Source organism: Argopecten irradians, chromosome 7 (assembly GCF_041381155.1).
Source record: "Argopecten irradians isolate NY chromosome 7, Ai_NY, whole genome shotgun sequence".
In the NCBI taxonomy this organism is placed as follows: domain Eukaryota; kingdom Metazoa; phylum Mollusca; class Bivalvia; order Pectinida; family Pectinidae; genus Argopecten; species Argopecten irradians.
Window position 1 is genome coordinate 37,980,754 of NC_091140.1, and position 13,892 is coordinate 37,994,645.

Consider the following 13,892-nt stretch of genomic DNA (forward strand, 5'->3'; position numbering starts at 1 on the left):
CTATAGATAACACATTCAATACATTTTCAGGCGGCGGCTTGAGTGTAATTGCATCTGAATAAAACAGTATTAAACTCAGGTATGATAGAAAATAATATATCATCGGTTATACTTCTAATGAACGTAGATAGCAAGCTTTTTGCAAAAAAAAATGTTTTAAAATAGCTTTCATAGAGTTTTAAAAAGTGTGTCGAAGTATTTGTATATTAAACGCTTACGATTTGTATGTAATTCAATACCCTGATCTAAAGCTTTACCATGTTTAACATGTATGTCTCATATGTCAAATCTGGACGCAACAACGCATAACAACTTTTCTTTAAAAAGTATATTTTTTGGTGAAATAATTACGGTAAGACTATTAAATGTAAAATCTCTGTTAGTATTAATTTCAATGAAATAGTAATAGATACTTACTTTTCAACGATTTACACGACAAATGACAATGTCGGCCCACCGATTCAGGCGGGTGTCGGCTGCTTCTTGCCGGCAGGTATGCAATTCTGTGAGAATCTCCTTATACATGTACATGTCGCCACAGGTTTATAGAACGATAAATGTGTAGTATAGGGAAAGCTTTAAATTACAGTGCAAACATGAAATATACTGCAGATGTTTTACCACAATGCAAATATATTTAAAATCTGCTTGTACTTCTGCCATCTGAAATGTTTAGATCGGTATGTCGTGGGGGTAGAGTATTTTAACGTCAACTACTAGAAAATGTTAACGGGTTTAATTTTACCTATGAATTTTATAATACTATTAGATTAATCATTTGAAATTTTGACGGCTGTATATACATTGATGGCCTAATATGAATGTTACAACACCAAACAAATACAAAATGCCCATCGTCAAATCTATATTAACAATGAAGAATTCAGTTAGCTGTTTTGTACGCGTGGTTTAGGACGAAGCTGAGAAACATAAGACGACCCACGCGCTATTGGAATTTAATTTTTTATGATTTAAAATTATTTAAAGGAAGCGATGGTCAGTTAGTATTAAAGGTAGGCTTATAACTTTGTAAACAAAATTATCAAACTAGTTTTCAATTTTTCAGAATTAACAGCCGTCTCGTTTAGGTACACAATATATGAAGTTTGTGAACGTAATACTTAGATCACCAAGAGAATATAATTAGACGTGTCGATACATACAGACATCGGCTATACACAAACCATATTACAAACCTATTCTATTTAAATGTCAGTAGAAAGTTATAACGGTGATTTCTATTCAATCAAGTGAAGGTACATGTACACTGATGTAATTGAGCGTCTCCCGCCAACAAATAGTTATTCACAAACAGAAAACGAGTTTTAAATGAATGGAAACGAATTAACATTTTAGTATATATAAATAGTTGCATTATCCCTGACCCTGGCCTCTGTTATATTATGGTATAGAGATCACAGAGCTATGCAGACAATCTACATAATGAATGGATTATGAGATGATTGTCTGTAAAGCTCTGGCATCTATATTGACAATATAATTCAAAAGAAGATAGTTTAATAGTTAAAAATTACATTATTCACGCATTTTGGTTGTGTGCATTACATTACAACACACTATATTGATTTTTTTTGCGTTTGCTTACAATTTTATTGACATATAAAGCGGCAAATAACATGCACAAATACAAATAGTGCAAGATTTCTTTGTTTTTGAATCAATTTCAGTGTCTATCAGTTTTGCTAACTTGTTCGTTACACTGTTTTTCATTTGTCCGTACACTAATGTCCATAGTTACCATGGTTGTTGTAAGGTTTTAACTCACACAGTTCATCCATGAGGACTGGTGATTGTTTGATGACATACGATGTTAAGGATTTGCCTAGGATGACTCTATAATATTTTCAGTTGTCTTGCTTTTGTATGGTCTCGGTAGTGGCTGCTAAGATTTTTTTAGATTAACGGAAAAACTTAATTAGAAAGTATGAAGCCAATGCCATCCTTCTTATTGAGGTTCTTATTTTTTTTAAAAGAGCTATCTGGTTCAAAGATAGAGTTTTATGAAAACTCCTTCTTAACCTAATATTTTATTAACTTGAAGGGACTTTGTTGATCCTTTAATTTGGTTAAATGTATATTATTGACATATAAGACATTTAAATAATGAAACTAAACTTCACAGTATACTATGCTCAATTTCTCTGACTTAGTGAAACTTGACAATTACCCCGGGTGGTTTGTATAACACAACTATTTGTCCGGCAAACTGTACTCCTCCTAAACTACTTGACAAATTTTGATAAAATTTGGTACACTAGTTGCCTGACCTCTAGGGGGAGTTGAGGTAAGCTATATAGAGTTCTGCAATATCCATTTATTAATGGAGTTATTACTAAATTTGTGGCAGCCGGGTATATTAATCGTCCACTCTGGCGACAGTTCTAGTTTCACTTGCCACACACTTTGTATAGACTCGGTAGACGGCTGATAACTTTGGATGCAAGGAGGCTTATTATGGTTCTATATGGAGTTATCGTTGAAGTTTTTGTATCGTCAATCGTCAATGTATGTACTCACAAACTGTATTGGAATTTTAAAAGAATTGAGCGATACCATGAATTCTTATCTTGGAGAGTGGGGCGACCGTATATCGGCGATCGTGTGTCCATGGCTCGCGAGCACTCGCGTCCGACTGAATATATAAGTATACTGCCCCGTACAGACGTTACTAACTGGTTGGACTTGTTCAAATTGGACTTAAGAAATTGTTTATTCGATTACATTGAATTACATTCACTCGAACTTTCATCTATGACTTTTAACTGTAACCTTTTCTAATTCCGGCGCGGTTGCCACCATGAGACGTTTCCGCATGACATCTCTATAGCATTAATCAAGTGCAAAACAACACCACACGAATGTTAAGGTAAAACAATCAGAGTTTTGCACAAAATTGTCCAATTTCACCAATATTTCATCACATCTTTACAGAGCTCAGAAATTTCCCAACATACTCTTCTGAAACATGCGCATACACAAGCCTGGTAGTGGCCGGGTGCTATTTAAGCATTCTCAGAAGTGCATTCTGTTAGCAATTGTGGAGTATAAAGGTCAGCGCCAAAATTCAACAATTGTTTTTTTATATGTTAATTTATTAACTAAAGTAGATGGCCAAATTTTCAAGGCAGTCTGAGGGTTAACAAAACACATTAAACAAACACGGTCACATGGTTATAGAAATAACAATTGATTATACCGAACACTGGACAGACACGAAGCGTCGCGAGAGACATATTTTGGATACCCTAATCTTCAGACTGCAATCTGAACAAACTTAATATTTATGCCATCCTCGATACTCCAATGGTAACTTCAAAGAAAATTTCCTGCAGACCTGTTTTTTTCTTGCACTGCCTTCAATTTTATTAAGAGAAAGTAATAAGTTGGTTATAACGACAGTGAAAGTAACCCCTGACATATCAAGTTGGTTATAACGATAGTGAAAGTAACCCATGACATATCAAGTTGGTTATAACGACAGTGAAAGTAACCCTGACATATCAAGTTGGTTAATAACGACAGTGAAGTAACCCCTGACATATCAAGTTGGTTATAACGTTAGTGAAAGTAACCTCTGACATATCAAGTTGGTTATTAACGATAGTGAAAGTAACCTCTTATATATCGAGTATGCTTGTATTCAGAATTTGTAGGTACTCTCTCTATATAGTATTTTTCATTGAACTATAACGTTTGGTCAATGATGCGCTCAATGGTTTCTAGATATAAAGTTTAAAATTTTAAAAACAAGAAATATTGAGGGGAAAACCTACAGTATGTCAATTTATGCATATATGGGTTAGGTACCATAGCAACTGCACTGTCACATTGTCAGCATACCTATCAAATCGATAGATTGAAATTCAATCCATGAAATATATTTACATTTTCCGTTTTTTTTTTTTTTTTTTTTTTTTTTTTTTTTACTTTATCACCTTACCAACCGGAAAATAGTTTTGCTCTTGTGCAAACGCAGTCGGTTTCGCACAAGAATACATACACCGGAACACTGACTTCCGCAAGTAGTGCTATTGGGCATCAGATTTTGGCCTATGTTTTCTATGTTTTTTAATCTTCAATTAAACAATTTGAATAGTATTGAAAATTGAAAATAAAATATTGGAGAGTTACTGTCAAATCACAATGAAATGAAAAGTGTTATGTTGAACTGTATTTTGTGTATATTCTGAACTTCACAACATTTCCGCTGGTTGCTGCTCTGGGATTCAATCAATTGACCGGCTGTTACATCAAATGATTCAATTGTTTTAAAATAATTTTAGAATGAAAGTAGAATGTCGTATTTCGACAATATATCGTAGATTAAATCATTGGAGATTTTGGAAAAAAATTCTAATCATGATAATTCTAATCAAAGTATGTGAAGTTTATATAATAATTAACCGCACTTTGATATATCCTTTATCGTATTAGTTTAAAGGTACTCACGTTATTGTAGCATATTCTCTATGATAAGTACTGTTGTGTTATTAAATGTTAAGAGTAGGTAAAAGTCGGTCAAAGAAAACCAGTCAATATGCGTTCATAAGCCTTCCTACAAGTTCTCTACATATTATATACTGAACGGTAGCAGGTTTCTTGCTTAGTTATTCCAGGATCTAGACCCATTAAAAGAGTAAAAGAAGAAGTTTGGAAATCATTTAGAAAGCGTGAGGCCAGCGTTTAAATTTAAACTCACTGACAGTAGTAATCCAGGGAGGACGTTTTTAAGAATTTCCATACATTTAACGTTAATTTCTTACATTGTACGTCATAGCATATTTTTGTTCCAGAAAGATTTATTTTTATCCATTTACATTTAAAGAGAAAATATCCTTGTGAACCATATCACACACCAATTTGTACCTGACTTTAGTCCATCCCTTGGTCCCGTGGACAGATTCACTTTAAATGAGGTATTAAGGAAAACCACACTGTACGTTAAGAAATACAACACAAAACAACAAACGTATTAACATTGGAGTCAATACACCAATTTTTCATACTAGATTAAACAATATACCACCTACTAACTTTAATGTAATTACAAATACTGACTTTTTTTAAGATTAAAAGTTCTTTTCCTATGCTTCCGCTTTGGAGTTTTTTGATTTATCAATCAAAGACGTGTTTTTCGTATACACTTCCAATTTTTAAGTAAACAAATGGTCGTGTATAACCCATATTGGAGTAATTGAGAATCATTAGATTGACAAAGCATAATCATAAATCAAAGGCTCGTTAGATGTATAGTGTGATCGAAGATTATATTGGTATTGACAGTTTATTATATAATATAACTGGTTCAAATATAAGGTAAATCCATTAACAATATTCGATGTGATACATGTAAGAAACGTAATAAAACAATTTTAGAATAGAACATTTTAAAGCAAAGTGTGAAGTTTTATGATCACAAAAACTTAAACCCGAGCCATCGGTTGGTGGTTGTATATGTACGAGTAGAACATGTTGTACCAACTGATGCTAAAATAAAAACTTTTCTTCTGTTAGTTAAAATAGTGAAATATCCATGGGTCCCTAGGTCCTGTCCAACTGAAAAATAAAACATAACTGCACATCCATACATATTGAATATTGCGCATCACCTAGATATCTGAAAATCGTATATTTGTAACCTCATTTATTTCGTCGCAAACGAAATTTTACTGATTGCAAATTAGTGTTAAAGCAAAATTGGAATGAAAAAAAAATAATTTATAATCGCGAACAGCAGGGGAGAACTGTGATTAATAGTTTGATGAAGTGTTTTGAGAAGTTTATGGTGCTTCAAATGCTGGTCATAAACTGGTCAACAACAGTTCTCTCAAACAAATGGACAATCAATGGCACGTCAAAGTACTTTAGAATTGCTGTTCACTAAAGTCATTTTACAATTTTTTATAAAAAATTTTTAAAATGTAATTTTATTTTTTGATTCATATGATGATAACCTTGGTAATGAAGAAAATATTAAACTATAAAGCTAGCAAAGTAAGCACTTGATAGAACGTTAAGGCAATACTGTTCGAGAAGAATAAGGGGTATTATCTATTTCAGAGCGCTAAGAATACTATCCAGAGTTTTTTTTTAAATTTTAAAATACAAAAGGCATAATTTGAGACCATGCGAAACATTTCGAGAATGTCGTAGGAATGTCAATAGGAGAGGGGTTTTGTGGAGGCCCAATACAGTTATAATCGCCGAGGAAGCAAGTGAAAATAATTTGATTATACAAAAAGTATTGTCATAACATAGAAATGGCGTGTGCCCCAAATATGTTATAATTTGGTTACCGCTTAAAATGTCCTTATTAATCCCTATTCAATCTACAAAAAATCGGACTTGCCCAGCTGCTAACACGATTCCGGCTCAGTAACCTCATTTGTAGCTTCGGATTTCTAGTTTCTGGTATTTCACTGTAAGAAACATCCGTAACCATACATACCCTTCTCGACCTTTATACGTATCTTGAGAAAGTTCGATCCTAAACTGGCCCTAACATTTGTACAGATCCTTGTGATTCGTGTTCATCAGTACCTCGTGTACATGTTTTTCAGAGAAAGTCCACCATCGAAAACCATAACCAGTTTTTGTCGTGACTTTGAGGGCGATATACTACTGTTTAAAACCAGTGGTTTCACCAATGTTTAATAAAGAAACACCTACGCTTGACATGGAACGTCGAATATTGTCTTCACAACTCACAGTTTCCAACTAAACCTAACAACCACTCTTTAGATGTGTTCATGATAGATCCTTCGACCAATTCAACTCTCTTCCGTGTCTACCCCAGTATGAATCCATACAAAACCCTCGTACATGATCGCCCTTGGTGTATCGTAGTCCGTAGATAACAGCACCCTTGAGAACTCGCACGCCCTGCATCTAGGTTTGTGCACTAAACATGTCGAAGAATTTGGAATAGTTAATCTTAATTTTCCATCGCGTGAATAACTGAGGAGGACTCCCGAAAACCCCTCCGAGACTCATCATTATGCTGCGTCACTCCCCTCACGCATGAAGGCTCTCTCAAAAGTGTTAGCATCAAATGGACTTACGACTGATTACTAGTTTTGGTATCCATTGAAATTAGTTTCGTGAGAGCGCGCTCCATGCACCACTTAACCGCAGCTTGATCCACCAACAACAAGACATATGTCGCGATATAGATTTGTGGTTTGAATACACAATCTGTTAGCTGTGTGATGTTTCTAATGATTCATCGATCTTTGCAAGCATCAATCATTGTAATAATGAGTGAACCGATGGATTTGTATTTGTTTTTTCATCAGAACGTGCATATGGGCTTTTATTGGTTCGCTAAGTGTGTGTCCTTGCAAAAACGCGGAATAACTTCAACCATGACTGCTTGAGTATGGTTTGTCAGATGAATCGCAAGTTGAAAGCTCTGTTAGCCAATAATCTCGTTGATAGGAGAAGTTGGAAGGCGTGGTCCACCTTGTACCCCAAGGCCGGTATCCCCAGTCTCCCACCATTAAGCCTTATGTTGATTTCCATCAATAACTAACCCGCTTGTATCCTCATGAACGAGTAAAGTCTATTGACCCTCCTGAAATGCATATGCAGATCGAATCCTGTACTGAAGATCATTTGTATTCAGCGACCCTCTGCTTGCATAGAACTGACCCACCTACAATTCCACCCCAGTGCGTTTTCATTTATATATTTTTACCTCTAATAAACGGAACATCCTCTCTAAAACGTAATAGCGAACCGACAAAATGACAATGCACCGGAGTTCGCAAAAGCTCTCCTTTTACAACGATCAGAAAAAAGGGTGAATTGCATTTTCATCTTTTCCAAAATGCCTAACGTCAGGTCGCCAATTTTTGACAAGTGCCTATAGTGCAGAGCAGTTAACAAATAGCATTTTATTACAAATGCATTTTTTATTAAACCGTGTACCACCCAGATTATACAAATTTATTTATAGATTATATTTATAATATTTATAAATTTTTCTCATAACCCGATCACAGAAACAATGTCATTTCTTTTGCATTTTGTATGAAGACAAGTAGTTGTGTTTGTGTGGCCCTAGTGTTGACTCATACCCTCATGACAATGTATCTCAGAATAAAGTGATGCTATTCACAAGAACTTCGCGTAGAACATCATAATTTTCAATTTTCTAGCTCCAGTGAAAGAAATATCTTGATACCTTAAAAAAACCCACGGAAGAAAGTTGCATCAAGTGTGATTTTTTTAAAATGTGTGTTTCACCAAACCTATTACCTACCTCCTGCTTGCGTCTAACATCGGACCACAGTTAACGTACTTTGACCCGGAAAGTAAATGCCTGTATTCCCCCCTCTCCTTTCCGTTCCAGAGGAGTACCGAAAGTGGATGGGAGAGGAGAGGGGTTTGAAGAGGGAGGTACTTGCAGTAAAGAGATTGCAAACTTCCGGTTCGAGCGACATATCTTTAGATGATCACGTGTTGTTGTGTAATACCAGTTTCCTTGAAACAAATTAAAAACTGATTGCATACATTAAATTTTAGGGACGTGATAATTTTCTAGGTATTCGTGCAGGAGAATCATTTAAAGTCACTACAGATATGAGATATTTGATAAACGTTGAAGCAATGAAACACAGAAATACAAACTGTTTTTGTTTTACAATTTTATTATCCGTATTCATTTATTTAAATAATAAACTCTTACCGCCTCAGCAGCTTCCCGCATGTAAACTGAACTGTTTTGTAGGCATTCGGACCAGATTGCCGTGGACAGTGAGGACCCAGAGGAATATCTGAGGCCTCTTTATGCCTGTCATCTAGTTTATTACAAAGTCTAGTGAATCATATGGTGTCCTTGAGATACTTTATTACTGCTGTAAACACCGCATGATTGATTTGCCTGGCCTGAGTCCACGCTGACTGCACGCCCTCCTGGTCATCCTTCAATGCGTGAATCGACGACGATAACGCGCTTTAAGCACTAAATGGTAATACACACGTTTTAAACAAATATATAAAAAAGAACGATATGATATATTTATATGTAAGCAAATGTATCATAAAAAATGAAGGTAGGTTTCTAGAAGGAGAAAAATAGAGGAGAAAAAACCCTTACTTTGGTTTTTCATATAGATTCCATTTTTAAATCGTCGAAAGTCAACGCCATCCATCTTGGTCCCCCGTCATAGAGCCCAAATCAGAAAAATATTTGTTTATCAGCCTCATATCCAAAAGAGTAGTGGAATAAATGTACCGTCCGGCTCACAAAGAGAACACATGTGGATGTCTTCAAGGACCATTAGTCCCCCCTGATCCCGCCGGATCACCCGCTCGTCCATTATGTTTAGTATTGAAACTTTCATTGGGTTCTCGCTGATATTCATTTATCGAAAAGAGACTTGCGTACCCCGAGTAAGTTGGTTCCAAAGTCAATTGCTTCAACCAGACAGATGCTCAGAAGAACGCCATACTGGAATTTCTGAGAATAAAACTCAATTCTCAGAATTCCACACTACAAATTTAAATGTTTGAAAAGTTTGAGAAAGAAAAAATATACCTCAAGAAAAAAAAAAAATTATATTCTAAGTAAGTCTATTTTCACATGTCAGAAGGGGTGATTATATAGCAGTTAAAATAAACACCAACTTGTGGCCCATTATGGAAAGACTGTGTAAATAAATACTGTCGAAACATCTAAACATATCAAACGACCTCATAAGGAAGCTATGGCTTTAATTCACTTCATGAATCATGACAAAGCGTCTGAAAATTCCAATTCAAATCTAATATTATTATGTCAAGTTACTTTCTTTGATTGACAATAGCATAATACTGAGTACACACGGCAAATGGCTGTTAATTTCAGTTATCATATTGTATGAACCACCTAATTGTCTAAAACTCTAAATGAAGCAAAAAAAGTTTAATACAAGGAAAATATTGACTTCTCCAGATGAGAATACATCCTTAAATAAAATAACATACTAACATACGTATTCAGTTATAATTCGACGAAATTGGAGCAAAGGTTGAGTGTGAGCAAATGTACATAATCTAAAAAATGTCCACAAAACATGAAAGATCTCCAAAAAAAAATTTGTCAAATAAAACATCCACATCTGTAAGTTATAGGAAATCAATTTTGCCTTTACATATCTATGAAGAGTAATTGTATATAACGGAAAATCGAGGATGAAACTGTTGCATCGACCACAGCAGGTTGTCAGAGAGTACGTGATCTCTCCCCCCCCTCCTCTACCCCTAATCTTCCTAATAACGCTCAACGCTTCGAACCCTAAATTACCCTCCGCGACTAGGGATAACCCCGACACATATATTTTGCAGATGACCCCGGGACTGAACTGTATCCACCCCCTAACTTAACACAACTCCTCGCGCTTTCGTTAGTGACACAAATAATAGCATGACCCCCTGCAACGGCGTATCTTCCCCCCAAAACCCCCACCAAAACATCAAACGTAGACGAACACGACCACAACACCTTCCGCTGTAACTTAACCATCAGACTACCAATCCACCCACGCGTACTACGCGCCTTGGGGGTGTGTTGGTACCAGGCCACAACACCTCTCCCTCATAAACCAAGCCCCTACGATACCCCTATCACACTTACCCCCACCCAGTTTTTAGGTCGTTACCTGGACTACACTCGACGCCCGATAACTAACACAACCTCAAATAACAAAACTAAAATAGATACAGTCCCTAAGTACTAAGAAAACACACTTCAATAAAACAAAAACCGGAGAAAATGAAAACATCAAAATACCGGATTTCTTGTTAAAAAAACATCACGAAGAAGACTCCGTAACCCTTATGTCATTCCCGTCAAGCTGCATGCTACATCTTCTGGACCGTCCCTAAACACAAATATATACACCTACGGGATCCACCGTGATCAAAGCGTTCACAAAGAGTCACCTATCCCAAATTAAGTCATGAAGATACCAAGCAACCAATGTCATTTAATTCGCCCAAATCATTGTTATCTCACTCCTCCACAGATCGGACTTATCACACGAAACAAATTCCCAAGATGAGCATGATCTGTATGATTATGAGCCAAAACGAAAATACCTGACGAAAACATCAAGAAAGTCACACCACCAGCTGGGTGATTGCCGGTGATTACATAAATAGATTAATTATGCCAGGCGAATTCCATATCAGGTAACATAATTCCGCACAATTAACATATCCTTATTACTCTTGTATCGTGAAGTATTTACCTGTGATTGTAATAAAACCATGACACATAATCAACAATGAAGATGACATTGATTAAATCAAAAAACATTTTATGTATAACATTGTTAGTAGAAACAAACGTTTGGAAAATTTCTAAGGTTTTAAGTCCTTGAATATAAGAACACAAACCAGATCTTGAACAATGAAGGTGAACTGCGGGGGAGGGGAATGGGGATGGGGTCTGATTACTGAAGACCGGGATTGAATCAGAATATAATTTCGCCATTCCCGTCAACCGAATTTTTGTGTCGGTAAGTTACTTTCCGAATAGGGAAAAATAAAATTGCCAGTTCCCAGGAACTTGTTCAGGTGCCAGTAGAAAGGGAATGTCACAATCAAAGAAAGGTTTGAGACAGCATGCCTATCATATCGACGACGATAAGCAAAAACAGGGTTTGTGAAAAACCATGGATAGAGGCGATTGTCGCTTATAACATGTGGATTTTGAAAAGGAGAACACACACTAGTTCGAACGAAGAAGCAAGGGTTCAACGAGGCGACGATTTCTGTGACAGACAGAACTGCTGACGAAAAGGTAACCCTTGGCGATCGGTTGTTTATAAGGCCACTCCCTCAAATCCAATCCCAGAAATCTTCCAACTTGTAGAATTTGGAACAGCCCGAAGATATGATATTAAGACAGAGCTCACATGGACACAGTATTAATAAATACAATATACACCATACAAGAAGTATAGTGATGATATATTATAGTAGGAATTTTATGAGGCGCCAAAAATTATAATACCGATACACAATATATGTATTAGGTTATATTTTATTTCAACCACGTAACACACAGACGTAGGTTTTGATTTGTACTAATGGTTTAAATAATCATTTGTATGAGGATTAATACCATGATCCGACAACAATATTCATAAATTTGAAAATTAGTATAAAAGAGCGTACCAAACAATCATTAATAGTGTACCTGTCAATATATTGATATATTGAGTAGATTCCCATTCTTCTTAAAGATTAATAAGCTTTTATCCTTGATTCATACATCGTTCAAGTTTACGAGACTTTTAAGGCATCGTAAATAGAAATATTAAGTCCCATAGTTTATATACAATAAATGTCAAATTCACAAGAAAAACACATACAAAGTAATGATAGTAAAGCCAATAACAAATTAATAACAAAAAAAACATAACTATAAAATACATATGTTTTTATGATTTCCGAATTCAGTACAATTAGGAAAAAAAATGCGCCATAACAACAAATAAACAAGTAACAAATAAATCTGAAACAGTAACAAAAAAGACGCCAACATATGTAAATCACAATCAAGTAGAAGACATAATCGGGTTTTGAAACGAGTTTTTTTTCAGATAATAAGAAACAGTAACAAGTACGGTAAAATATATCACAGACAAAATGGAGTATAATTTCTCCCGAAAAAAAAGGGAGCTAAAGAACAAGAACAACGCGTCCAATACCTGAGATATAAGCTGAAGTACAGAAGCAAAAAGCAAAACAATGACGATACCTACAAAATTAAAACAGAAGGTCCTCTATAATTAGAAAATAAGTTAAAAACAGCCAGTCTGTCTGCTGCTAAAAGTCTAATACTCTGAATGTGAATTCAGATGCTGACCTCAGAAATCTTGAACGACAAGCGTTTTTGCCAAAATGCTTACACACCGAACCATATCCTCTGTGAGTTCTTTAGTGCCCTGTTCAATTTGGATCTAAATCAAAAACCGCTTACCTGCATACTTGATCAAGAATGTCTTGGTTTCCCCCGTTGTGGTATTTCATTAAGATCCGTTAAGTTGGGACAGATACAACAAAAACTGCAGGGCAAACAACGCTTTAATGTAATAAAGGTCCTTAGTGGACTCTTAGTTTTATGATTTACGCCTGAAGAAGCCTTAACGTCACAGGGAAGTTTTGACTGTGTATACTCTGGTGCACACGAAATTTCATTCTCTTTTTTTTTGGAGTTTTTTTCAATGTGTCCTTCAAAATTACTTTTGCTAAAAGCACAACAACGTCCGCACACATCGCAGGCCTATTTTCCCAGCTTTGAGCTATTTCGTCCTCTTCATGTTGATATTTAGGGATTATTGAGACGCCAAAGTGCGTCCGGCAAATACTGCACACAAATGTTCTGTTTCTGTTTATTACTGTTCATAATATAAAATTATGATATATATATAAATGTGATAAGTTAAAAGGGAAAACCAAAAACAAGAATATAAACATTTTATGATTAGGACCCTAACTCACTAACCAAGTAAAAATAAAACATAAATAGATAAAATTATGAGAAATAAATTGTGAAAAATTGTAATTGGCTACGCCTTGCGGAAATCGAACCTGATGTTTTAAAACATAATAATGCGATCGAATTTATAGTTTAGTCCCCACGACTGTTTATTGGCTCACGACAAGCGCCCGAGTGTAAAAATTTTGTTATACACAATGACAAAAAGCAACATGCTGGAGTTCATTTAATAAAGGGGACCCCGCGGAATGAAACTAAAAATAGAAATTCTGGAAAAATCCCCATTTGGTGCACAATAATTCAAAGAAAAGGTTGGAAAGTATGATATAATGAGCCTGCTGATTGGGTAAGCAGGGTGTCCTCGAGATACACAAAAGTT